We start from the raw sequence: 17768 nt of genomic DNA, 5'->3' as shown, positions 1-17768 counted from the left end.
TAAAATTACTTGTTAACAATTATTCAATTAAAATCATAATGCCTGGAAGTAAGTTTTATTATATTACTTTATAATAATATGGTAATATTAGGAAAAAATGGTGGAACGAAGGAGAAAACCAAGGTTTCACAAGAATAGTGACATGCAGTAATGGAAATTTGGGAGGGCAGCTTGAAATAGGTTGTGGTAGCCATGGAAACCTTTGCAAAATCAAACTAGAAAGTGGGGTGGTTTTTTGGATCAGAATGGGTGAGGAGAGAATCATAGGAATGTGGAGGATTTGCAATTTTGAAAGGATGACTAGGGGAATACCCAAAGGCACTTGATAGGTTACAAATAGAAATGGGTGAGAAGGTAATATGATCATCCTCTAAGCCCTATATCCCTAATGAAGGACAACTTGACCAAATTGGAGTCAAAGATGATAGATATCTAGATAGATGCAAAAGAATGGAAGTCAACAATTTAAAAGTTGTGGGATAGGGATTTTTTCATGAAGTGGGGAGGAGGATGGACATCATTACCCAAGATGAGAAAGTGGGTAAATGAAAACTGGGTGCCAAATGTCTCCATTAAAACCTTGACAAATGGTTTCTTATTGATCATTATGGAGTCAAAGCAGGAGAAAATAAGGGTAGTGTATAATGGGCCCTTTCTAATGGATGAAGTTGGATTTTTTATTAAAGATTGCATCCCAAATTTTAACCCTAAAGAGGCCAAGGTGGAAGAGGTTCCAATATGGATTAGATTGTATAATCTCCCTCATGAATACTAGAATAAAAATAATTTTAAGATGATAGGAGACAAGTTTGGCAAATTTGTCAAGGCAGGCAAAGCAATAGAACATCAAGATTTTAGCTAATATGTAAGGATTTGCATAATGTAGAAGCCTCATCTGCTACTCCCACATGTAATAGAACTTCAAATGGTAGAAGACTACTAGTGGTAAGAAATAGAGGTTAAGGAATCAATAAGCCATTGTAAAAGCTGTAAAGAATGGGGACATGTAGTTGAAGATTGTTCAAGGAAGAATAAGGGCAAGGAAAAGGTGGTGGAAGTGCCAAAAGAGATAATGGGTTCCAAGGATCTGGGTCCATCAAAACTCCCCTTATTGGAAAAAATCCTAGTTGATGTTGAAAATGATGGGATCAACAAGGTTCTTGAGATGGAAAATGTAGTTGAATGCCTCAGGGAAAGGAAGATGGCATTAGGTATGCAACCTACGACAATGTGCCTCTAGAAGGGAACCCCACTCATGACAAACATTAAGACTTCAACTTGGGGACTATAGTTATGACATATGATGATCTTAGAAGGGAGTTAGATGGTAGGGTAGTAGAAGATAGGTAAGCAGAGGATGACTCTCATATGTGGGATCTAAATAAGTATGAAAAGGAAATTCATATGGAGCTAATGAACTCATATTGCCCCAAGAAACCTGAAGGAGAGGAAGGGATTTCAAAAAATTTTGCTTCCCCCTCAAGGCTATTGGTTCCTTACTTGGGAGGTATTCCATAAATTAAATAACTTCTTGGAGAAGATGCAATAGCAGAACAATTTGGGATTGGGCTTATAGAGCATCACACAATCTCACAGTCGAAGGTAAAGGAGATCAAGTCTCAGGGAAAGACCCAGAATCAAGAGATAGGAAATCAACTCAGAGATTGCTAGAGGATGTTGGAAATATGAAGGGACAAATGTGATTAAGATCTAGGAGGGATATTGTTGCTCCTGAGCAATCATAAATTTCCTTACATGGAATGTCAAGGGCTATGATACCCCTAGCAAATGACATTTGATCAAGAGAGCTCTTAATCAGGTGAAAGAAAAAGTTATATGCATTTAAGAAACAAAGATGGAAATAGAGGAAGTAACTAGAGTTTTTGGAGTTAGAGAAAGGTGGTTGGGTTTCTTTGTTAAGGATGTGGGGGCCTGGGATTTTGTGGAATGTAAGATTTCTTAAAGGTGATCCCCTAATTAAAAAGATGAATTGGAAAATTTTGTATTTCTCTTCATATACTATAAATTTCTTAGGGGTTATCATAAATGTGTATGGACCCATAAAATTAGAGAAGAAAAAAGCAATTTGGGAGGAGATTGCTCTCTTTTTAGCTACTTTGGCGAATGAATTAAGATTGGTAGTAGGAGACTTTAATGCCACTCTTAGCTCAGCAGATAAACAAGGGGGTGTTGGATCATTTGGTATAGTAAAGTTTGATTTTCAACACTTTGTGCAAGACAACCAGTTGTGGGAAGTTCCTAAAAAAGGGGGCCCTTTTATGTGGATGAAAAGGAGAAAGGGATTCTCACATATTACAAAGAAGTTTGATAGATCATTTTTGAAGTAAGAGTACTAGGATTGTCAGGGTTTGATCATTTTCTAATGTCTCTAGTGGTCCAATAGGATGGCATTCCCCTCAAGTGTCCTTTTAAATTTGAAATGATGTGGTCCAAGGAGGAAGGTTTGCAAGAGAAGGTGGTCAATTGGTGGACTAATGCACCTACAATGGATGGAAATGTTACCTTTCAATTATTCTCAAAACTGAGATATCTTAAGAAAAAACTTAAAGGAGTAGAAAAATTTTCATTTTGGAAATATTTTCAGTATTAAAGCAGGTATAGAGGAATATTTGGCATCTATGAAGAGAAAATTCATGGAGCATGGGATGGATAAAGTGGACTTCCAAACTAAACAAGATTTGATGGGCAAGTACATGGAAATTTTGAAGGAGGTTTTCTTCAAATAGAAATTGAGAGAAAATTGGTTGAGGGTAAGGGATAGGAATATAGAGTTTTTCCATAGCTCTTTGAAAATTAGGTGCAATGTGAACCACATTCTATCTATTGAAGATAAAAATGAGGTGCTAGTGGAAGATATAGACAACATCAATAGAGAAGCAATGGATTTTTTTCTCAATGTTATGGAGAGGGGAACAAGTGGATAGGAGAGATCCACAAGATAAGGTCTTGGGAATGATTCCTTGCATTTTTTTAGAAGAGGACAATAGAATGTTAATGGAGACAATTAAGATGTGTAAACTGAAGGTTGTTGTTTTTGTCTTGAGAGGAGACAAGGCACCAAGGCTTGACAGTTTCTAGGATTCTTTCTATCAAAAGTTTTGGAAGCTTCTAAAGGAGGAACTTCTTAAAGTTGTGGAGGAATCAAGGAGGGAAGGATTCATCCTTAAAGACTTCAATAACACACTAATAGCACTCATTCCAAAGAATAGAAAACCATCAAGGTATGATGACTTTATGCCTATCTCTCTTTGCAATACAATGTATAAAATTATTACCAAGATTGTTACAAATAGGTTGAAATTATTGTTAGCCTCCATCATCTCTCTAGAATAGAGTGGCTCCGTGGCTAATTGTATCACAGTGGATGGCATCATTGTTTCTCATGAGGAAATACATTTAGCCAATAAAAGAAAGGACCCAAAAATGATGCTTAAATTGGATACCTGAAAAGCATATGATAGAGTTGATAGGAGTCTTCATGTGGAGGTATTAAGAAAATTTGGATTTGGGGATGGATGGTTGAAGTGGATCAAGGTATTATTTTGGAATTTAGAGCTTCAGTCTTAGAGAATGGGAGTCCCCGAGGATATTTTTGTACTAGTGAGGGAATTAGGTAGGGGGACCCAATCTCTCCCTTTTTGTTTATTCTCTTGGCAGAGGCTTTGGGAAGATTAATCTCAAAGAAGAGAGAAATAGGGACATGGAAGGGTATCTTGATTGTGAATGGGACAGAAGCAACCACTCACTCCTAGTTTGTGGATGACACATGTTTCTTTGGCACAAATTCAATGGTAGAGGTGAAAGTTATTAAGATGGTCTTAGATGAATATAACCTAGCATCGAGTGAGTCAGTAAATTGGGACAAATCTAAAAGCTATTTCTTCAATACAAAATTGGGATTACTGAGGATTATTTCTAGATATTTTAGTGTGGGAATTGGGAAACTCCCTAGCAGATTCCTTGGCACACCATTGTTTGCAAGAGTAAGCAAGGGAGAAATATGGAAAAACTTGGTGGATGATTGTAGGAAGAGAATGGATAGCTAGAAAGGACAGTGGAAAATGTTGATATGAAGAAATTATTATGATCTGGTTGGTCATATAATCCTTGCCAATCTATTCTATGTCTTACTTCAAAATACCAAAGATAGGGATCCTTTTGATTCAACATAGCATGCAAAAAGATTTGTGGAATGGATCATAGGAGGGAGATGAGATACTATTGATGGCTTGGTCATAGGTGTATCACCCAAGAGTAGGAGGAGGGGCCAGTGTTTGGGACTAGTTGTTGTTTAATTTAACTCTTGGTGCCAAATTAGTTTGGTAGATATACACTGCTAGAAACTAGTATTGGGTCAAGATAGTTAGAGTAAAGTATTTGGATATAAGTATGGAGGACGAGCGCATTTTGACTACTAATGACCCTCCACACAGCTCTACAATCTAGAATTTCATGATGAGTTGTAGGGATGTAGTGTATACAATAAAATCTATCTTTTTGAGAGCATGCATAAACAAGAAAACATTAGTTGTACATGTGCATATCAAAGATTCAAAACAAATCAAAATACAACTAATGTTAGACTTGAGTTTTAAAACTATGCAACTAAAAAACTAGAATCCTCATGCAACCTCAAAGTAGCTCAACAAGGGTACCCATAAGAGGTGTTGTTGGTGTGCTTAAGAATGAGGGATGTGGATGTTCTCTCCTCAAACAAAACTATAGAATCCCATGATTTGATAAATGATATGCAATGATATGAAACTATGCTAAGATGAATCAAGAACACTTCAAGAAATGGCTATGGAAGCAAACATTCTTGAAAGAATTCAAAGGATATGAATATGGATGCAATAAATCAATATAAGTTAACAATTCAAATTAAAATGAACTAGAAACTACCAGAGGTTAGTAAAAATGCATAAAAATCACTAAAGTTCACTAGAAAATTCTAAGTCAAAACTAGCATGATAACAATGCATATGGAGGAGATGAGAAATTCTTGAGACAAGGGACCTATTTATAGGTTTGAGAGAGGCCTTGGGGAGGCGGCATCTATGTGGCATCCACATAGGTGCCACAAGGGAGACACGTGGACTAAGGGGACAAGCCATGCAAAGGTCAACATAAGCCTTTTGGGTGAAAGGGATGGCTCAAGGTTTGTTCATACATGTGTGAGCAACCTTGGAGAAAGGAAAGGGGGACAAGTGTGTAAGAGTATAAGAATTTTTGAATAAAATAATAAAGTGGAAGATTTATTAGATTTTGAGTTCCTCACACATGTGTGAGAAAATAGATAGGAGAAAAAAGATGTTTAGAAAGGTGTTTAGGATAATCAAGTGGGATTAACTATTGGGTAGGCTTAGAAGAATGAGAGTGATGGGTGGTAGACTAGGTTTTACGATGGGATTAGGGTTAAATAAATAGAATTTAACTTAATCATAGGATTAAAAAATTTAATAAAGTGGAGGGAATAAAATAAATTGAAATTTATTTAAAAGTAGATTTATGGAGCACTATGCATTAAACAAATTTAACACATTTGAAGGGATTCATTTAAGTTATATTTAAATACATTAGGGAAGTGAATCTATTTAATTAAATAAGTATATGAACATGAAAAAATATATTTAATTAATTATAGTGTCAAGGGAGATATTAAATAAATTAATATAATGTTTAGGACAATTTTAAGTGTCTACATTTTGCTTCTCTTTGATGTAGTGTCAGGATGACATTGCATCAAAGAAAAGAAAATATAGGTTGCCCTAGCAAGGAGAGGACTCCTAGGAGTTGCATCGTAGCAACAATAGGGGAGGAGGGTGCCCCCTTGAGGAAATGGGGTGAAAGAGGGGTATATTTTGCCCCATTTTCTCAAATATAGACATAGAAAAGAAAAGGGAAGGAAAAAGGCGGAAAAGATGACCTTGCATGACTTGTCGGTAAGACCATAATGAAGCAGGGTGAATTGGGTAATGATTTAATCTAAATGCATCTTAACTACATGAATGCATGGGATTCAGTTGTGTTCATATGGGAGAGCACACCCTAGTTTGATATTTCAAGAGGAGTTATGCATCAAATGCTATAGTAGCATAGATGACAAGATTCCTTTGCATGGACTAGACTCAAACACAATAGAGACTTTAGGAACATAGGTGTAGGTTTTATAGTCATGAGGGAACAAATAACTATATGCACTGGAGAGGTCTAGGCACACCCAAAGTATTTTTAGGGATCTTTTTTTAAAGTGTGTTAACCCATTGCCCCTATTGGATACAATTGATTAATTATTTATTGTCCTTCATGTTATAAAAATGTCATATTAGTTGAAAGTCAGTGCATACTGAGCTCACTTGGTTAGTGAGGATAGTTTTCCTAGTCTACTGAGCATTCCTAAGTTTACTCTATGAAAAAAGAAGTTTCTACCAAGCTCACTTGGGCGTCAAAGGAAGTTAAGTAGAAAAGAGTTTTACCAATCTCACTCTGTTAACAAAGGAAAAGTTGAACAGAGTCAGTGTTAACCAAATTCACTTAGTTACTAAAGGAATTTTGTAAGTTCATAGTGTTAATTGAGCTTTTGTTGGTTAACATAAGAAATCACTTCAAAATCAATTCCTACCGAGTTGGGTCGGCTACCAAAGGATTTTCTTATTTTAGCGTGTAAAGCTTAATTATTTTACCTATTGATTCTAGCCGATTGAGGTGATAAATATTGGCTATTCTAATTTGTATTTGAGTCAACTTGACAATCTGAAAGGTATAAGTAAAAGCTCAAGTTGTGATTTCAAAATGTGATGTGTGCAAGTTGAATGAGTTGAAAAATATAAGAGAGGAAGCGAACTTGAAGGATAAGAGGATATCCTTGTGGAGTAGAAAAGTATTATTTGATCAGAAAGGATCAAGAATGAACTAGAGTGGAGATCTATAATTAGTAATTCAGTTGCATCACAATTAGGCCATTTCATTGTTACTCTCTAACCATTGTAGCAGTGATCTAAAAATCTATAAATAGAGTTGGTTTAACAACCATTTTTAAATCTTCTAACAAGGTGGCAATTATATTGAATTATTTCAAGACCTTTCGCAAGGCCACTCCTAATAGGGTGATTAAATATTTTAACAAGGTCACACCTAAAAACGTGTTTTGTAACCTTTAATAGGGATGGCTCCTAACAAGGCTCACTTCAGAAGAGTGAAAAATAGTAACTAGTTACATTGGTGGTTTTTCTCAAATTGGGTTTCCACGTTAAATCTTGGTGTCTCATGTGTTCATGTTATTTCTCTCATGCTTGCAAGTAATTTTTGATAACATCTTAATATTTTCTAAAGTAATTCATAGTCCACATTTACCGAGTATCAGCAGTAATCAGTTTTATCAAGTTTGAAATTTATAGTTCACATCTAAGGGATCTGGTATTTTTTTAGTGGTAGCTGATTCATTACCCCCTCTCAGTTTCTCCTCTTATATTTCTAACAATTGGTATCAAAGCATTTGGTACTTGTAGAGAAGGTTTCAAGGACCTAAGCTAAAGATCAAGATTGCTTACAAGAGAGAGATTCCAAAGCTGAACAGAGACAACTTTGCAGCATGGCAAGGACTTATGAGGCTTCATCTGGCTATCATCAGTGATTCAAGATGCAAATATCTTGATGAAGAATATAAAACTCCCACTGGAATGTTATTAGTTGATGATATTGCTGAGAAGAAGAACCATAACATCATGATGATTGACATTGCATCTGCTCTTAGTTATGCTGAATTTGATGAGGTCAAAGACTATAAAATTGCTCTTGATATGTGGAAAAAAATGAAAGAAATCTATGGAGGTGATGAAAATGTAAGAAGAGCCAAAGTAGAAAGCTTTAGAGGAAAATTTGATCAAATGAGGATGAGAGAAGATGAAAATGTTGCAAAATATGTGGAAAGAATCAAGACTAGTGTTAGTGCAATCAAAACATCTAGAGGATAAATCAAAGAAGAAACTATTGTAAGTAAAGTTCTCAAAACTTTGCTTCCTATCTATGCAATTAGAGTGTCTGCTATTCAAGAAAAGAGATGTGATCCAAATAACAAGTTAAGTTTGGATGCCTTAGTAAGAAGATTGACAACTTTTGAACTAGATAACTCTAAAAACTATGCTCCTACTTCCAAGAATATTGAGTCTAAATTTGAAGCTAAACTCTCACTCAAAGAAAAAGGCAAGAAAATAAAAGATAATCAACCAGAAAGTGAGGAAGAAACTGAAGAAAGTTCTGATAGTGATCTTGAAATTGTTGAAGATCTACTTACAAAGAAATATTTCAAGAGCAAAGGAAAGTACAAAGGTAAAATCCCTCTAATATGTTTTTCTTGTGAAGAAATTGGTCATATTGCTGCTAGGTGTCCAAACAAAGAAGGCAAGGAAGAAAAGAAAATTCACAAGTACAAAGGCAAGAAGGTATTCAAAGGTCACAAATCCTACAAAGATAAAGGTAAGAAAACTTGTTTTATGGCTAAAGATTCTAATAACACTAAAGATGAAATAGTGTACATTTTTGTAAAGGATGAATCTGATGATGAAGGAGATAAGATGGCACTTGTCTCTCATTTTAGCAAAAATGACACATGGATCATAGATAGTGGATGTTCTCACTATATGACTAGAGAAAAAACTAAGTTTGAACTTTTTAAACACTATGATGGAGGTAGTGTAAGGTTTGGAAACAATGAACCTTGTTGCATAAAGGGTAAATGTCGAATCTCATTAACCAATAAACTTGTATGTGACAATGCCTATTGGGTTGAAGGACTAAAACATAATTTACTAAGTGTGGCATAGTTGAAAAATGTTGGATTCATGGTAGAATTCATGAATGGCAAGGCAAGATTACTGGATAACCAAGGAAATCTAATCGGATTAGGTAGACAAACAAAAGGTAACTTATTTTATCTTGATCTTGGTGATTGTTCATGTTTCATTTCTCAAGTAGAAGAAAGTTGGCTATGGCACAGAAGACTATGTCATGTAAAATTTGATAATATGGTCAAGATTAGCAAACTTAGAAGAGTAAGAGGTCTTCCTAATTTGAAGAAACTTGATGCAAGATTATGCAAGAATTGCCAAATTGGTAAAATGGGAAAGACTAGTTTTAAAACCAAAAACTACCAATCAAAAGATGTCTTGGAAATTGTGCATACTGATTTATGTGGACCTATTGGATAGAGACTTGTAGTGGAGAAATTTTTTTCATTCTTTTTGTTGATGACTATTCTAGAATGATGATTGTTATGTACCTAAGAGAAAAATTAGAAGCTTTTGAAAAATTCAAATGGTATCTTGCTAGAGTAGAAAAAGAAACTAGAAAAAGATTGAAATTCTTAAGATTAGATACAGGTGGTGAATTCATCTCAAATGAATTCAACAATTTCTATATTGAAAGAGGAATCAAAAGAAAAGTATCAACCCCTAGTACTCCTAATTAGAATGGAATAGTTGAAAGAAGAAATAGATCCATCATGGATTGTGCAAGAAGACTAATGATTGAAAAGAGCTTTGCTAACGAATACTAGAAGGAAGCTATCAACACTACAATTCATACTTTGAATAGAGCTTAGTTGAAGGACTCAAAAAAAACTCCCTATGAACTATGGTATGGCTACAAACCCAACGTAAGTTACTTAAAACTATTTGGTAGAAAATGTTATATCTTGAAAGAATCTAGAAAAGGAAAATTTGATGTAAAAGGTGATGAAGGTATATTTCTAGGATATTCCTATAGAAGTAAAGCATACAAATGTCTAAATTTGTCTACTCACAAAATCATAGAAACTGCACATGTGGGAATTGATGAGTTTGCATAAAAGACTGAAGAAGAAAGCACAAAGGATCCAAAAGATTATAGAAGATTTGTCTATTATGAACCTGATATATTGCCAAACATATTTGACAAAAATGAGACTTCATCTCCTAAACTAACCAAATCTCCATTAACTACTGAGTTGCAAGTAGTGCAAATCAAGTCACAGGGACTTGAGTCACATTCAAAGGCTACTGAGTTAGTGCATACTAAGTCTGAAGAACCCAAGCTATAGATAGAAGGACCTGAGCTAGAAGTTGAAACTCAAAATGAAGATAGTGCAACTCATTCAAAATTCAAAGAACCTATATTGGCTAAATATGTTAGAAGGCATCATGCACTTGATCAGATTATTGGAGACAAATCAGCTGGAACAATGATAAGAAGTATACTAAAAGGTACATGTTTACTTGCTGAATTTGAACCTAGAAGTGTTAAAGATGCATTGGAAAATGAAAGTTGGATTGAGGCTATGAATGAAGAAATAGAATAGATAGAAAAGAATAAAACTTGGACTCTTGTACCTAGGCCCAAAGATAAAATGTAATTGGTACAAAATGGGTATTCAGAAATAAGCTAAATGAAGATGGACAAGTGTCAAGAAATAAAGCAAGATTGGTATGTAAAGGTTACTCTCAAGAAGAAGGTATTGATTATGGTGAAGCTTTTTCCCCTGTTGCAAGATTAGAAGGTGTTAGGACTTTACTGGCTTATGCATCTCATAGAGGATTCAAAGTATATCAAATGGATTTTAAATCTGCATTTTTGAATGGAATTATTGATGAGAAAGTCTGCATTGAACAACTAGAAGGTTTTGTTGATCTAGACAATAGGGACATGGTCTGAAAATTAAAAAAAGCCTTATATGGTCTCAAACAAGCTCCTAGAGCTTGGTATGAAAGATTGCATAACTATTTGATAAAGATTGGTTTTCAAAGAAAAAATGATAACAACAGCCTATACATCAAGGAAGGACCAGATAAGAAGATTGTATTGGGAGAAATATTTGTGGATGATACTTTATTCACAGGAAATGATGATTTATGCAAAGCATTTTTAGAGAAGATGAATAAGGAATCTGAGATGTCCATGTTTGGTGAAATAAAATTCTTTGTTGGATTACAAATATAGCAAAATAGAAATGACATCTATATCACTCAATCTATGTATATCAAAGAGATACTCAAGGAATTTGGAATGGAAGATTCAAAACTAGTTGGAACCCCATGTGTACTGGACTTAAGCTTACAAAAGATGATGACTCCAAAGAAGTAGATCAGACCTTATATAGATCAATGATTGGAAAATTATAGTATGTGATACATATAAGGCCTGATATTGCCTTAGTAGTTGGGATATAGGCAAGATTCTTAGCTAAACCCAAAGAAAACCACATGGTGGCAATTTAAAGAATCTTGAGATATCTGAAAGGTACTAAAGACTATGGCTTATGGTACAAACTTGGAGGCAACCTTGACTTAAAAGTATTTACTGATGCTAATTGGGCAGGAAATCTTGATGATAGAAAAAACACTACTGGTGGAGCATTCTTTCTTGGTAAAAGGTTGGTATCTTGGACAAGCAAGAAGTAAAACTATACATCTCAATCCACAGCAGAAGCATAATATGTAGCAGTAGCAGTGAATTGTTCTAACATTGTTTGGTTCAAAAAATTGTTGGAAGGAATGAAGGTTGAAATCAAAGAGCCAATAGTGATGTATTATGATGATACTAGTGCAATCAACATATCCAAGAATCTAGTGATGCATTCCAAAATAAAGCACATCGCTATCAAATATCACTTTGTAAGAGAATTAGTATAGGACAAAGAAATTAGATTGGAATATGTGCATACAAAAGAACACATTGTAGATATATTCAAAAAGCCATTACCTAAGGATGCATTTTTATATCTAAGAGGTAAGCTAGGGGTCATTCCCCTATCTAAAGCTCACCAAATAAAGTTTAGTGATGCATGTGTTGTCAAAGAGGGAGAAGTTTACTATCATATCTTTTTGAAATTTTGTAGAGGGAGAAGTTAAGAAGGTCATTCATAGAGGGAGAACACTAAAAGAGAAGTTTTCTTCATAAAATCAAAGAGGGAGAAATTTTTTGATAGAGGAAGTCTTGTTCTCAAAATTTCATTGTACTATGACATGTTGTGTTGCCATCAATGCCAAAGAGGGAGATTGTTGGATACAATTGATTAATTGTGTGTTATCCTTAATGTTACACAAATGTCATATCAGCTGACAGTGAGTGCATAACAAGCTCACTTGGTCAGTGAGGATAGTTTTCCTAGTCTATCAAGTGTTCCTAAGTTTACTCTATGCAGAAGGCAGTTTCTACCAAGCTCACTCGGGCATCGAAGGAAGTTAGGAAAAAAGAGTGTTAACCAATTTCACTCGATTAACAAAGGGAAAGTTGAATAGAGACAGTGTCAACCAAGTTCACTTGGTTACCAAAGGAATTTTATAAGTTCATAGTGTTAACTAAGCTTCTATTTGTTAACATAGGAAATTGCTTCAGAATTAGTTTCTACCGAGCTGGGTCGACTACCAAAGGATTTTCTTATTTTGGCATGTAAAGCTTAATTATTTTACCTATTGATTCTAGCCAACTAAGGTGATGAATCTTGGCTATTCTAATTTTTATTTGAGCTGACTTAACAATCTAAAAGGTCTAAGTAAAAGGTCAAGTTGTGATTTCAAAATGTGATGTGTGCAAGTTGAATGAGTTGAAAAAGATAAGAGAGGAAGCAAACTTGAAGGATAAGTAGATATCCTTGTGGAGTAGAAAAGTATTACTCGATCAAAAAGGATCAAGAATAAACCAGAGTAGAGATCTATAATCAGCAATTTAGTTGCATCACAATTAGTTCATTTCATTGTTACTCTCTAACCATTGTAGCAGTGATCTAAAAATATCTTAACAAAGTTGGTTTAATAGCCATTTGTAAATCCTCTAAGAAGGTGGAAATTCCATTGAATTGTTTCAATGCATTTTGCAAGGCCACTCATAATAGGGTGATTAAATCCTTTAACAAGGACACACCTAACAATGTGTTTTGTAACCTTTAATAGGGTTGGCTCCTAATAGGGCTCACTTTAGAAGAGTGAAAAATAGTAACTAGTTACATTGGTGGTTTTTCCCAAACTAGGTTTCCACATTAAATCTTGGTTTCTTGTGTATTCATGTTATTTATTTCATGCTTGCAAGTAATTTTTGATGACATCTTAAGATTTTCTAAATTAATTCACACTCTAAATTTACTGAGTTACAACAATTTCTGTGTGTTTACCGAGTATCGACAATAATTAGTTTTATCAAGTTTGAATTTTATAGTTGACATCTAAGGGATCTAGGATTTATTTTAGTGGTAACTAATTCACCCCCCCCCCCCCCCCTCTTAGTTACTTCTCTTATATTTCCAACAACCCCCAGTGAGCAATGCATACCCATAACTCAAAAATTGACAGAGATGTGCTAAAGAATCATGAAAATAGATCATATCACAAAATGATACATGTAATAAGGTTTAGTCATTCAAATGATACCAATATATTGAAGATCAAGAAACACTTGAGAAGGATATTTCTAATACACAAATATAAATTCAACAAAAAGGCGTTATGACCAAGTAGTTATTTAGTCCACGGTTCTTGCCATGAATTTTATTTTGATAGTGAAATTGTTAAGCCTATGTAGGAAGGATGCATCTTGTAAGGAAAAAATTGATTGTTTGGTTGAAATTATATTGAAATTTTTATGATTTTTTGTTGTAAATTGTGTGAAAGGAACAAGATTCTCAAATCATTTAGTCTTAGTGTGACTTTGTGTAATTTTTGTTTGCAATCACTATCTTGATAAGCTCAGTTTGATGGGTTGAAGCTTAGCATCATGAGATTAGATGATGAATAGAAGAATTTGGACAAGATGTGATAAGATGATGGATGAATTGAATTGGAATAGAAGGGGAATGTGAGATAGCAAGTGATAAATATTCTCTAGAGGAAAGTTTTCTTAATGGAAGACTAGAAATTTGATCAAGGTATATGAAAATAGATGTAAAAATGAAGGAATTGATTATGGAAATTGATTTGTATGAAAGGATTAGAAGAAGGGAATATGATTAGATTAGAGGAGAAATAAATTGATTAAATTTATGGAAAGGACTAGATTGGGACCATTGACAAGGGGGGTCCAAGGAATGGTAAATGGATGAGAATGGTGGGGATATCTAAATGGTGGAACAAGTATGGGGGACCAAAGGATATGTATCAGACAATGGGGAGCCAAGGGCCATGTTTCAAAGGAGTTAAAATGCCTCATACAAAGGATAGGAAAATGGAAGGAAATATGGTGGGAAAGGATGCATGAACATGGAAAGATGGTGTGAAGGCTATTGGATGGAGGAAGGGAAGGCATGTGTATTTCCAAAGCATGTATGAACATTTTGTTTTTGTGCCTCTAGTATTGATCATGAGAATAGGCATGAAAGTGGAATGAATAAAGGATATGGGAGGGAGGGTATGAATATGATAGGGATAATGATATGAAGGATATGGATGAAAATTGGAATATGAAATGGAGGAAAGGCATGGGATAATCAAGACCAAAGACATATGAAAGGAAAATGGAAGTATGTAGGATTATGGATGGAGGATAGAGGAAAGGAAAATGAAATGGACTATGGGATACAAGAAATGGATAGGATTTCAAGATCAAATATGTGAAAGGATGGTGGGAGTATGTAGGATAGTGTGTGGATAATGTGCAAGGGATATGTCTAGTGAGCATGATGAGATGGAAGGAAAATGATAGTCAAGATCAAAGATTGAAAAGGATGATTGATGGTATATGGAAATATGGAAGATATGTAAGGCAATGTAGTATGGATGGAGCTTGCCCCTAGTGTAGAGTGCAAGTGGAAGGATAAGTGAGTGGTTGGATATATGAATTCAAAAGATGGTGGATACATGATAGGGAAATAAAGGGAGGACTCGAGCATCAAGATACATGGATGGTATCCCTTGATATTTCTTCTTATTTCTTTTTCAAGGAATTTTTACTATTTTCTTATAGGTTTTGGTAGGAAAGTAAAAGAAGGATGAAATGGATTGGGAAATGAAGGTCAATCAAGGAATTATGACAAAGTTTGGATTAATGGGGTGGAATGGTTGGAAGGAAGACATGATTGATAGATGCACAGTTGGAAGACTTGTGAATGAGTGGATGAAGGAGGTGGAAAGATTATCATTGACACACACCTTGAAGCGTGATGAAAAGGAGGAAATCTTGGAGGATATGTAGGAGAAAGTTTTAATTTTGGGATATAAGGACCCAAAAAGGATGAAAGAGATGATGTACATAGAATGTGGATTTGGGTACATAAGGACCCAAAATGGAGTTGGCAAATGGAAGTTTGAAAAATTTATGAATGAAGGAAGCCTTTGGATTAGAGAAATTGGATGCCATATTGAATCATTCTTTCAAATTCATTGCTTCATTAAGTAGCTTTGGAATCCACATAATTTTCACACTTTTTATTTTCAGCCTTTGTGGCCTTTTGATTTTCTTTTGGATCATATTTTTATTTTCTTGGACATATTTTTTAGAGGGGACATGTCGATCCCTAGATTTTTGCAGATTTTTGCATTGATTCACTTTATCTTTGGCATCCAATTTTCTTCCATTGGCCATGGTATGACAACATGAGGAAAAATGGGATGGCGAGCTTATGGATGGTGAACACTAGAAGGTATTCAAGGATGTGTGCCTTTGTTGATCTTTATTAGGACTATGAGGGGATGAAGTGGAAAACATGGATATGGAAGATGGATGTATGTAAGGACCTAAATGGATGAAATGGATGAAGGGTGCAATTTTGGAACATAAGGGCCCAAAAAGGATGAAAGTGAGGAAGGAATAGGAATATGGATATAAGGGCCCAAAATGGACTTGGAATATGGATGATGGGAACATTTAGGTTTGGATGGAGGAATTTTGGATTTGGAAGGAGTGGAAGGTGTACCAAAAAATTGAGACATTATCTCTTTAATGGGATATTTATCATTTTTAATACAAGATGCAAGTCCACGTATATAGGGTTCATGAGTGGATTGGATAGGTGTGATAGGATCTTGTGGAGGATTGGTATCATGAGAGGAATCATGAGGGATAATAGGATCATAAAATGGATTGGGATCATGAAATGCACATGAAGGGGTACTTTGATCTTGACTTAAAAGAGGATCATGTAGTGGGATGGAAGGAATTATTGGATCATCTAGTGGGATAGGATTGTATAATGGAGTGGAGGTAATGGAACCATGATATGGAGTGATTTAATCTTGAAATGGAGGAGTATTAGTGGATGGAGTGGAAGGAACCTCTTCATGAAGTGGAGGATCTATAAATGCTAACTCTTGAGATAGAATGGAATCAATAATGTACATAGTACATGGAATTTCTTGATCTTGATTAGGAAGGGGATCATGAGATGGACTAAGAGGAATAAATGGATCTTGAGGGATAAGGGGATTATGGGATGGAGAAATTCTTAAATCTAGTGGAGAAAAGGAATCCATAATGGGATGCTTTCGAGGAAGGTCTTGAGATGGAATTAGGTGTATGACTTTGGGTGGTTGGATCACTTTATTTTTGTTTTTATACTTAAACAAGGTTTCTAGTGAGATAAACCTATTACAAGGTGGGGATGATGCTAATTTTGGAGGATTAGGATTGTGTAGAGGTTGAGGATTAGGTAGGGGATTGAGATGATGGTGTTGGACTTTAAGCTCAAAGTATGGGGAATTATATGGAGGATTTGGGTTGGATGGGACATGAGGATTATGGAATTGGAAACATGGGGGAAGAGGACATATGTTTTGGAAGGTAAAAATTTTCTTTTGACCCCCATTTGATAGGCTAAAGACATAACTCTTGAGTTCCTCAAATTCTCAGGTAATGGAATTTATGTTTGAGGAATTGTGTAGATTATGAATAGAATCGTATGTGGATAAAGGATAATGAGGTGGATTTCCTTGTCAAAGGTAGAAGAATAATGAACATGAGATGGATTAGAATTAGATATGAAGTTTTGAGGATTGATTTGATTTGAGGTTTGTGCTGGAGTTGTGACTCTATATTGCTTTTGAAGGTCCCTAACCATTTGGTTAAGCCAATTCTTATACATGGAGCTTATTTGCAGAGTGATGAAAGATTTGACGATGGATGAAATATGACCTCAAAACTACAAGAAATTTTGGGCTTTGTTTTAATTTTATTTGGATTGGATTTGATTTAATTTTATATGATATGAGATGAGATGAAGGTTTGAGATAACCTTGATATAGATAAAGACATTATGATATTACAAACAATTGGATGTTGGATTTGAATGATGATATCATCTTCCACTTGGAGATAGACAAATGATCCCAATTTAGAATAGGATACAAAATAGATGACTCAATACTTGGTAATGTACAAATGATCCCAAGTGAGAGAGTGTAACTATGACAAGTTTTCTTAAGGATGGTCTAATATCACACTTTGGAAAGACCTTTCTACCTAAAAATTGGATTGAATCTTGATGAAGGAGAAAGATAATTGATGATGTTTATTTGAGTCAATCAAGATAGCTAGTATTAAAGACCAAGATTTATGATGGTGCTCCTATGTCCAAAGTGAAAGATTCTATGAAAATTTGAATTAGAAGAACATTTGAATAGATAAAATCAGAAAGATTGATTGATTTTGGATGAAGATTATAAATGGATTGAATTAGGAATTGATTAGAAAGAAATGAATTTGACAATGGATTGGATTAAGAATCACGAGGATGAATCATTGAATGAGGGAATTGGATCTTGATGTGGATTACGAATCATGACGAGGATGAA

The sequence above is a fragment of the Cupressus sempervirens genome, chromosome 10 (assembly GCF_028749045.1).
Source record: "Cupressus sempervirens isolate cs-2001-9-10 chromosome 10, ASM2874904v1, whole genome shotgun sequence".
Classification (NCBI taxonomy): Eukaryota; Viridiplantae; Streptophyta; class Pinopsida; order Cupressales; family Cupressaceae; genus Cupressus; species Cupressus sempervirens.
This window is presented reverse-complemented; position numbering follows the sequence as displayed.